At 36.6% G+C, this 11767-nt stretch overlaps 1 long non-coding RNA gene across 1 annotated transcript; it reads left to right on the top strand.

Annotated features, from left to right (window-relative positions):
- Window positions 1–1031: 1031 nt before the first annotated feature.
- On the top strand, window positions 1032–1980 carry LOC125470129. Its single transcript, XR_007252364.1, has 3 exons — window positions 1032–1333; window positions 1438–1500; window positions 1686–1980. It is a non-coding gene; the product is annotated as an uncharacterized LOC125470129 (long non-coding RNA).
- The last annotated feature ends 9787 nt before the right edge of the window (window positions 1981–11767 follow it).

Raw genomic sequence — 11767 nt, 5'->3', positions numbered from 1 at the left:
GCCACATGCGTTTTGGGGTTTTTTGCACGTGTTTTCACCGTGTGCGTCGTTTTTGGTGAGGAAGGTGCTCGAAGGCTCTTCCATTTTCTTCCTCTCTGTTTCTGTGCTTTTCTCTTGGTGTTTTATAATTTTTTAGTGATTGCTGTGCCACAAACCATTTGACCTGATTTAACTCCCATATTTTAAATAATTTGTTTGTCCCGCCATTAATTTTTTAATTATTATTTTTTCTCTCTCTGTCCCACAAATGTTGTTGCTTAGGCGGAATTGAATCCTTTCCTGAGCTCAGGATGAGGATAGTCATGAGCAGTCTATCTGGACCATTCAAACTTGATTTAACGGCTATAATTATTATAACTTTTAAAGAAGCCTCCTATTTGGAGCCTTTGGATAAAATTTCAACAATCTAAATGGACTGCTAAGGAGAATTCCCACGGAGCTCAGGAGAGAATCCGGTTCCATTGCTTGGCCTCTGATTGTTTTAATTTTTGGTTATACTCTGCTTTTTGGGCCTCTGTCTTCCACGTGTTGATCATTGTGGGGGGTTCTGTTCAGAGGCTGATTGTTTTATTTTTTGGTTTTGCTCTGATTTTTCAGCCTCTGTCTTCCACGTGTTGATCATCGAGAACTATTCTATTAAGAGGCCTTAATGCTTTTTCTTTCGTTTTCATTGCATTCTCTAATCACTTTTTCCTTTTGTTTTTCCGCTTCTCTCTACCTCTCATATGGGTTGCTCATATAGTGATTTGGTCTTCTGATTCTTCAGTGCAACGGGGCTCTGTACCTTTGCTGATGTTTCTGGCCGGTTGGCTGGGCAGGCTTCCTCTAATGGGGTACGCTTCTGTTATTTTGTTATATGTTCTTTTGCCATTCATTCACTCAAAATTCCAAAAATCGAATACAGTAAAATAGTAGGTCAAATTCATTAATGTTATTTTAACTTCTGCTTAGTAGATTTATATTGTTGCATGTTTGATTTTATGAATTTTTGCTGTTTGTTTTGTTAATTGCAGATTTACAGTGTTTTATAAATGATTGCATGTTCTATATCTAATTTCACTAACTCTTCGGGTGTATTTTTCACAGTGGTTGTTCATTTTTTCTGTTATCAGTGCTTACCACCTGATTGAGAAAATGTATTAAATTGGCCTTTTTTTAGATTATTGATATGTTTTGGATGTTTTTTGGTTTGTCATGTGTGTAAGAATGTGAAATCAACTATATAAGGTAGTCAATTTCAATATAGCAGTAGCAGCTGCAGGAACTACAATAGTAGTAGCTGCTGGGATTCTAGATGGATGAAGAGGAGTGGGGTTATATTGAAGTCAGACCCGTAAGCAATTTACTTATATATACTGTATATATTGTATGGAATAAGAGATGTTAATTTTCAAAGAGTTTTTGTTCATTTTTTGTTTTGGTATTGTATTTACACAGAAGCGCTTATGTTCTGTTGTTCAAGCCAGATGGCCAACCACTCTCTAGCATCAAAGTGGACCAGTGAGTATTACCAAACTTTATCAAATCAAATAATATGAACAACTCATCTTCTTTTCAACATTTTTTTCCGACATTTTTTTCATGTATCAATGATTATTTTTCCAAAATTTGAACCCAAGAATCTAAATGTGTTACAAAAACAGATCTTTTATGTGTTGTAAGTTCAGCAAAAACTTCAAACTCAGTTTGTGTAGGGATCGTTGATGGCATATGTGGTAGTACTGGGCAATGCAATAAGAAGAAAGGAGAGAACGTAGAAGGGATCATGTCACCTTGCATGGAAAAACCTAGGGATTTTGATAAGACGATTAATTTGTTCAATTTTTGCTAAAGTTTCTAAGTTACAAGTTTATAACAATGTCAATGTACGCGACGCTTGACTGACCTGACTTCTGAGTCAACGTCAAAGTAGACTAGAATCAACGAGTGAAAAGACTTGGCAATAAATTGAGTGGATATTACTTGCATTCCTTATTTGAACCGTCTATTTATTTGATACGTTTGACTGACCTGACTTCTAAGTCATTCAAATATATAAAATAAAACGACGATGTAGGTACCAAGTAATATATTCATAATGAAATGTCTATTTATTTGATACATTTGGATGATTCAATGATTTCCAATTCAAATGAGTTTTTGTAGGATTGCTCTTCGAAAGAAGATTAATAAATTGAATGGTTCCGATAGTTAATTTTATTCGGTTAAGATACATTATTCGCAAATGAGAGAATATATTCATCCCCACATGGGGATGAAAGTTTTATCCAATTATATATAAGGATAATACTTCTGTTCCCCACATGAGAAAATGCACATATTCCACCATTCTCGAATAATGTATCTTAACCATATAATATCCTAATCAAAACTGTTCACTTATGAATATTCATAAATTAAATGGTTCTGATTTTAAGTTTATATGGTGAAGATACATCTCGGGAATGGTGGAATATTAGAGCATCTCTACCAGTTGGTTGAGGGCAATGACAATTGAAAGGTAACGGCAATAAAATTGCCCTTACTTTTCAATCTAAACACTGATTGCCCTTGTGCAAATCCACCAATTTGGAAGGAAGAAGAGTAAGGGTAATGATGATTACTATTCACAAACATAGTTTTTAAATATTTTTAATGTTTTCTTTGTCTTATCCCCGCGTATCATTATCTTATCACAGTAGTTTTTTAGGTAATTTTAAACGTTTAATTTGTATTTGTGTTGAATTTTGTAAGATTTTTAAAGTGTGAACTTTGTAAGTTTTTTTTAATTTTTTGTTTTTTGTAATTTTTTAATTTTTTTAGAGTTGGATTAATCCTAGCCTGTTGAATTGAATATATATATATTTTAAATCAAAGACAGGGAACCGCGTGGGTGGGGAACTAGGAGAGCTGGTGAACAGCTCACGGGTAAAAACAAAATTATAAAAATTCAGTTGTTCAAATCCAAGAACGCTTTTCTTTTTTCTTTTTTTCTGTTTTTCTTTTTTCCTGTATACCGCACCCCTTGGAGAAGTATTTTTTTGGGATGAAAGGCAACTCAACCCGATTGCCTCCTATTTTGTGAATTGTTGGAGAAGTATTTTTTGGGATGAAAGGCAACTCAACCCGACTGTTCTTGCAATTTGGTGACCGGTAGAGATGCTCTTATTATGGAATCCAAATCCTCTTTAAGGAGATCTTGAGAATTCGTAAATCATGTCCGTTCATTATACATTGTGCGATCATAAATCATTTAAATTTTTTTATTTATAATTGAACACACAAACAATATTTGACGAAAACTAATCACATGATATACGATAAACGAATATAATTCACAAATTCCTATAATCTTCACAAAGACAATCTGAAAAAGATTTTGGCTTATTATGTACTCAATACATGCCGATCATTTTACGTTACAGCCAGGCCCACACAGCACCAAGTCACCAACACTGATTGAGCATAAAGTAGGATATGACTCCATCACTATTCTTTTTTTCGGTGACAGACTCCATCACTTTTCATAAAGTCTCCATAACACACTGATCAGTGCATGCTCGGGGTTCTTTTCTTGGTTGTGCTATACACACATCTTACCCCTTTAAAAAAAAAAATACAAAAAAAAAAAAAAATGGAGGACATAGACCATACCTCTCTTGAAAAAGAAAATACAAGACAAAGATTGGGTGCACATAAGCCTAAACCCCTCTATAAACTTAAAAGGTAAAAACCTGCAAGACAAACTGCAAAACAAAAAGGAAAATCCAAAAAAATTAGGTAAAAAAGAAAATCACAAATCATGAAGGGGAGACAAACCTGTAAGCTGACATGCCCAAAAAATATGAGTGCAAAAGAGGAAGAATCTCTATAAAAGGAACGGTATGCCGAACAAGTGAAGACGAGAAAAATTCTAAATTGGCTAATTTGTCAGGTGCATTCTGCTCTCAAAATGTATGAATATTATGTGAATATATATATATATATATATATATATATATATATATATTATACTGACCATAACACTATATAATAGTAAATCCGTGTGAAATAAGTTAGGACAATACTTGGGTACTGGCTAGGCAGTACCTATTTTTCACTGACTACAATGTGGCTCGGTAGAGTTAAACCACGTGTCCCACTTTTCTTATTAAAACTAGCAACCAAACACCCCCATGTTTAAGGAAGACACGCATCCAAACGACCCCATTTATTCCTTTCGTCCCAACATCTCTGCACGTCTGTGATAGGATCATATATCTCAGGACCCTATTCAACCTGCAAGCAGCAATAGAAATGGCAAATGGAGAAGGGAGCAGGGCACCAATATATTTTTTGGTTTTGTATTTCTGTTTGTAAAATTTGATCTGTTACAATTTAGGGAGCTCAGCTCCTTTTATAGACTTTACACCTTCAGTGCCAGCTATCATTTCTAACCGACTTCACTAAATAACAAGAATAAGCCTAACAAATCCAATATTAAACTCCTAATTCCCTTGAAAAACAACGTTGTCCTCAAGGTTAGGATTAGCACTTGGAATCTGGAACTGTTTGCAGTGAAATTCAACTAAGGAGTCTTGCAAACGAAGTGTGAATTTGTCGCTCTTGGAAGGAAGGTGAGAAATCAGCCGAGCCAATACTGTTTGTGGGAAAAGTTTCTGCAGCAACTTGTGCATCAACCATTGTATCAACGTCCTAATTGTAGTCTGTGTTGTCCAAATATGCAGCAACTTGTGCATCAACCATTGTATCACGGGCAAATTTTGCAGCTGCTTCAGTAGCTGATGCTGAGTCTACAAACAGTGTATGTCCTCTGTCACCCCACAACATATGATTCACATCACAGCTGGGACGTACATCAACAGCTGCATATACAAAATCTTTACCATACTTTTCCTCAAAAATATTCCTTACTGCGATCAGTTCAGAAATCTCATAGCACCTGGAAAAGGCAAGATTAAACTAGCAATTCCCCCTTTGAGATTAGGCGGACACTTCATTTGCTGTGTGATGATAGAAAGTCTAGATACTACTAATTCACAGAAGAGCTCATTGAACTCATCGGCGGCCAAAATTTTATGTTTTCTGAACACATGTTGCACCTAGATTCGAGCAGTGGCATCTTGAACAACTTGTGGGAGCAAGGTAATGTCACGCCTTAATTGCTTCACCATCACCTGTCTCTTGTTCCTCAACAGTTTTATTTCAGCCACTGCTATCTTCAATTGCATTTTTTGGAATTAAGAGCCTCCACCCTTATCCCGAATGTCATTGTAGTAGCATATGTCACGATTGAGAACAACATAGCAACTTGAGTCTGTAATTTCAGCAAACAGTTTCCATGCACAAAAATCCTTCCTCACAAATGTACCTATAAGATACCAACTAACCCATCCAAATTTATCTTGCAGGTATGCACTATAGTTATCATGCAAAAGAGAAAGGAATTTAGCCTCTGAATTTGCTAAAATGATACTCAAATTAAGAACTACCTCAGGTCCAGTTTTCGTAGTATCAGAGAACGAGTGCTTATGGAATAACTGCGGAGCAGAGGTCATCGTCTTCGATTCCGGAAGCAAGACTATAGATGCAGCGGAGTTGTTCGAGTGTGGCGTGACGGCCGAAGTTGCCAGTGCTTGCAACATCGGTGAAGATGAGAGCAATGGCGGAATGGAATGGTCGTGGACTGTCGATGGAATTCGCAGTGGGTTGCCGTCTCCGTCTTGCGTCGCAAGGTGTTGAAGTTTTGGGTGACCTACATCGATCGATTCAGCTGCCTCGGAACACATCAAGGCTGGTAGCAACTCTACCGTTGTGGCCATCTTCGGATCTCGGGCTGCAAAATAAGCAGTCGATTGTGGCTTGATTGCCGGATTTGCCATTGCTTGTAACAAAGGGAAGGACGGAAGTAACGGCGGTACAGAATGGACTTCGATTGACGATGGTATTCTCGGTGGATTGTAGTCTTCTTGAAGTCCGGGATGACCGAGATCGAGTGATTTGAGTGTCATCAGAAATCGTCGGGGCTGGATCGGAACCGTCCTCAGCATCGAGAGCCAAGTCATGGCGGAACAGAGCAAGGTCATGGCGGACTGCGGTGACTATTGAATCCATAGCCTTGTGGAATGCGAGTGCAGAATCCCGAATGGCACAAAGGTCAGCACGCATCGAAGCTGCAAGGGAGTTGAGTGCGGCTGAACGTCGCGTGTCCATGGCAGCGAGATGAGATGGATTGGATTGGGCGGGCAAACAAGAGGGAAACCAGGAACCAGGTGCCTAACACAACCTCTCACTACTCACTCACATCAGTTGGTTTTTGTAATTTGAACTTTTCTTTCTGATAAATTTGTATGCTTTCTGGATTTTTTATGACAGTTTTGGACCTTTTCGTTTCTGAATTTGTATGCTTCTCCGATTTTTTTATGGCAATTCTAAGCAAGAGGACGAAAAAGGAAGAACCAGTCTTAGAAGGTCTTCTCAAACAGTACTTCGATGATGTGAGTGCCTTTATCCTTTAACTTGGCCAAATAGGTGCTCAAATTTCATGTTTTTCTGTGATTATATGAGTAAATTTTTGTATTTTGTTTTTGGGTTTTGCCAAATTCAATGGTGGTATTTATGGGTTTGGTATTGATTTTCAGTTAACAATGACTTGGGGAAATTGATTGAGTCTGCATTTAATGTAACTTTTCATGCAGTTACATACTGATGAAATAGAATTCGATTTTTTCAATCCCTTCTTTTTTTAAATGCAGTTACATTTATATGATGATTTACAGCATATATTCATCTTTTTGTTTCTAATTCTTCATGTAGTCTAAGCCATGAAGGATTTGATTAACCCACAATTGATAACAATGTACGGTGTCACCAACGATTTTGGACAAGGAACAAGTAAGTACCCGTTTGCTTCGTTGTTCCAAAGTATTATGTAGAGATTGCTTTAATATCTTTGGCTTCTTGGCTGTTTGTGGGGTGTCCGAGATAGGATTTAGGAGATTTGGTTTAGGGTTTGCAAAGAGATAGATAGGGGGTGTTCGAGAGAGATGTGGGAGGATTCAGGCGAGGGATTTCATGGATTTGTTTAGGGTTTCTTTTCTGCAATTTGCAGACGGAGAGATGGGACAAGGGTGAGAAAGAGAGAGATGAGAGGATTTTCTCCGAGGGTAAAGGGAACGGGTAAGGGAGGTATGGGTATGGGTAGGGGATAGAAAAGCACTTCGTTTTCCATTTGCTTCCTAAAACCTGAGAGATTTCTGCAATTGCAAAGAGATAGAGATGGGGGTGTCCGTTAGGTGCCCTTTAGTTGTCACTTTTGTGATTTGTCCATCCTTGATTGTTGTGTGATTCATTGTCATGAGCGTTCTATGCACAAGGTTTCATATTATTCCTTCCTTTTAATTTTGATATTGTTGTGCTTAATTTCTTTTTTTTTTGTTTCTTATTGGGTGATTAGATTACAATTTACAACCCCTAATTTTTTATTTTTACTTTTTATAGCTCACTGTTATTTCTTTTATTGTGTCGTATAGAACAAAGACTTTTTTGAATGTTATTACTGCTGAAGTGTCTATGCGTTCGATGCTGATATCGTTCTTTCCCACATGCGCTCTTTTCACAATGTTTCATATTTTTCACAGGGGATACTCAACCGCTTACCTTATGGGCACCGGCACCAGTGAGCTCGGTCCTTCCATCTCCTCCAACCGCAGGTGCATATGTGTGTGTGTGTGTGTGTGTGTGTGTGTGTGTGTGTATGTGTGTGTCGTATCTACTTATTTGCATATGTGTTTTCGTGTAAGGTTTGTTCCTGATTAGTTTTCCTTCACTTTTAACCATCTATGCAATTATATTGCTTTGGATTACTATTTCAAATTGAGGTTTTTAATGCGTTTTGGAATTTTTGTGATTGTTGGAAATTTTAGGGTTTAATGATTTTTATTTCAAATATTCAGTTTTAAGTAGCATAATAACAATGCACAAGGAGGACAATCCAGAGCAAGTGTAGCCACTATAAACAATAAGGATTCCAGTATTGCGCAACACGGCAAAATGGAGCCTGTGTACAGCTCCAATTACATGGTACAGATTTCTAAGTATCAGTTCTCCTTCAGTCTAGAAAATTTATGTGTTTGAAGGAGGTTGGGAATCTTAGATAATTGTGTTCTCTTTTAACATCTGAGTTGCCCATTTTGTTTGATTTTCATTTCTTGGCAATATTTTCCTGCGACTGATTTAATGTAGGAGGTTCTGATACACCCGTTGCAAGCATGCTTCCCGGACAGCTGAAGCTTCAGCGTCCCAGAGAAGCTCCCGAACTGTTCCAAAGGCTCCGACTTCTCAAAAACACCCACTACACTAGCAAAGGGTAAGTTCACACCCAAGACCATGGATTTTGTTGCACTCAATGGTGGGGAATGTAGGCATATTTTCACTGTTATATAGCAATCTTATGATGTCAATGCTAGATTCTCTCTCCCAAATAGGCGATTTAGTAATGAGTTTAACGTGCTGGTATATGATATATAAATAAATGCGAATAATTAGGTATTAACTTTTTTCTGTTGGTTTTAGCCCCAGGAGAAGCGTTCAAGGGCTTTGCCTTTTAGTTTGGGTGTATAAGCCTTGGTTTCATGAATGGGATGCAGGTAATGTTATACGCTTGCGAACACTTGATTAAAATTCTCTAATTTCCTGTATTTCTAAGTGCGGAACAAATTTATAGCATGTTTTTAAAAGCAGAAAAGTTGTATCCACCCTTTTCATCTCAATTTCTGATTATCCTAATTAGGGTTTTATTAATTAATTATGCTTAAATATTGATCAGTTCTTAATTCAATTGTTATTGGTGTTTAGAATTATTGACGAGCGTACCAATAAAGCAGCAGTTGTGGATCCAGTTGAACCTGAGAAGGTTCTGAAAGCAGCCCAAGAACATGGCGTCCGTATCAAGCTCATCCTCACCACTCGCCATTACTGGTCTATTTAGACTTTCTCATCCAATCCCTCATATTCATACCGATATATATATATATATATATATATATATATATATATATATATATTTGTTTTGGGTGTTTTAGTACTTTCCAGAAATGGATTTATGGGGATTTATATCTTAGTTGGGTACATGATGCGGATTCATATTCAAGGAAAAATGATCCCCGCTCTTGAGGTCTCTTTCTTGCGTCGATTGATCGTCTTGCTATGATTTCGAGTTGTTGCAATTAGATCTTGAAATTGTATTGTACGATTTAATTAGTATAGTGGTCCTCACAAATCACCACCGATGTAGCACCTAATTAATCGTATTCAATGTTGTGGTCTGAAAAGAAGCACTAATTAAGGGAGTAATATTTAAGGTTGGAGATAAAAGATTCGCTATAGCTGATAGCTCTAGATGTGTAATTAACTAATTATCATAAAAATTCGCTCTTTTGGTTAATCCAATTAGTTGAGGTAAGGAATATATTTTGACTGATGCAACTGCATGCTCTCATGGATTTCCCCAAAAGATTGGATTTTCAGTTTTTGGGAATGTTTACAATTTAGTTTTTTGATCTTTTCTTGAAAGGATATGAAATTGGAAATCCAAAATATCACGTTTTTGTTGAAATTATTTGATTTTTGGTTCAAAAATTTGAATCCAAGGGTCCCGTTGGTCCCTTTTTGGCCTTATTTTATATTTTATATATTTATTACATTTTGTTGTTAGCTATGAATTTATGAATGTATGAAAACAGTGGATGCTAAATTTAGGGGTATATTGCTCAATGAAGATATTTTTGTATGGATATTTAGTATTAGTGCGATTTCTGCTTCTTGAATTGGGGCAAATAGCACTTTGATATTGCTTTTGGACTTCAGAAAAAGTTTCCCCTTTTATGAACACGTAGCCGAGTAATTTTAGGAAACATGTGAAATTATAGAAGTTTCTATGTTGAATTCACTTTATTTCACTTTGAATCGTTGTCAGGGGACTGCTTTTGGGAACATGGTGGTGCATTAGGAAGTTCTTCGGGTTATCCAAACGTTCAGAGGTTAACTTTCCGTTTGGAGATTCTAGAAAATAAGTTGTAGTCATGAATTTTCAGCAAGAGAAGTTCGTCAGGTTAGTTAAAATGGTCTCCAACGACATCCATAATTTTGTGTTAAGTTTTTTTGTTTTTGGTTTAGGGCACTTATATGGTAATGCCTGTGTTCTCTAGCTTCTCCTCTGACTCTCCTTTCTGTTTCTTCTTCTTTCCTCTCGCTACAAGTTGCAAATATGGTGGAATCGGTGGAGCTTCCCACTAGCCTCAGCATCCTTCCTTTCCGAAACAAGGTCCTCATTCGAATTCGCTGCACTTCACCCAACAGGTACCTTTGAGCCTTAATCCTTCTCTTTTCATGCTTTATAGTGAAATATGTATTTGTGGATGGTTTTGTTTTGTGGGATTTTTGAGTATCAATTCATTACAAGGGGCTGTTATCCAGATAATGTATCATTTTTCTGGAAATAGACAGTGGATGCGTGATGTATGTGAAGCATCTGTCAATGAATTCAGCTTTCATATATCAAGTTTACCAAGTCCATGTTTTCTTAATCACTCAATTAATCAAGTTCTTAGTTTTCTTTCGTTTCCGATTAATTTACTGAGTTTAGGCAAAAAATGACAGTAGAGGGAGCTTTCCATCACTACTTTCCGTTTTGGGTTTCTTTTTTTTCATTTCAATTTCTCTTTTTATTAGATAAATTGTGGGGCGTTTAAAAGGGTGAATTTAACATGATTGGATTACAACTTCCTTACATACTGTAAGAGGGGGAGTAGGGTTGCTATATTCAAGTTCACTTTTTTATTTTTACTTGAATTTGATTTTATTTTTTTTGCGACAGGTTGAGACTGTGAAAGCTCTGCTGGAGGCCGAGGTGAGAAGTTTAATTTAATTCATGATTTATTGTTGGTTTTTTACCACGGATTGAAGAAGATGAAGTTCACAGAGATGACCGGAGACGAACAGATCCTCTCCTTAAACGTCGATCCTCACAAGACTGTAAGACCCTTACTTTTCACTTCAGCAGAAACCCTTAATTGATTTTATAGTTCTTTCAATTAATTTGGAAGTTGAAGATCTCCTTTTTTTTTAACTTGATTTGATTTTTTTTGTGATAGGTTGAGAATGTGAAAGTTCTGCTGGAGGTGGAGGTGAGAAGTTTAATTTAATTCATGATATTTTGTTTTGTTTTTTTTTTTTTTAAACTTTTTTTTTGTGGGATTGTGCTGTTTGGGGGAAAACAATATTAAATTGAAGTAATGTTTAGATATTTCTGTAATTTGGATTTAGAGTAAGAGATGAAGAACTGAATGTGCGCAGAATTAAAAGTTCAGAACTTTTTTGGTTTGGAAGCTGATTTTAAATTCAGTTAGTTGATTAGTTAATAGAGAAATGTATAACAAATGTGTAATATGTTTTTCAGTGCATATGAGCAGACACAGGTGCTGCTTTAGCAGCAGCAGCTGCTATATAATGGTAGGGTGATGAGGAATTCTGAGATGCTGAGTGCTCTTGGTGTCAGAGATGAAGACTTTATAATGATCGTATCCAATGCCGCGTCGAGGTATACATGATAATGTTGTATTTTATGTGCAATTCACTATATGATTCGTGTATTTAATGGGCCTGTGAATATATTTCAGTGCACCCACCAATTGGTTTTATCATCATACATCATCGTGAGAAGTGGGATGGTGAGTTTCTCAATACAGTTAATTTTTGTGCAAATAATTCTTATTCTTTGATTAAGTTC

This window comes from the organism of the source record quoted next, unplaced genomic scaffold (genome assembly GCF_019419815.1).
Source record: "Pyrus x bretschneideri cultivar Hongxiangsu unplaced genomic scaffold, Pyrus_bretschneideri_v1 Contig49, whole genome shotgun sequence".
Classification (NCBI taxonomy): Eukaryota; Viridiplantae; Streptophyta; class Magnoliopsida; order Rosales; family Rosaceae; genus Pyrus; species Pyrus x bretschneideri.
The sequence above is the reverse complement of the archived record's forward strand: the minus strand, read 5'-3'. Positions and strand labels throughout refer to the sequence as shown.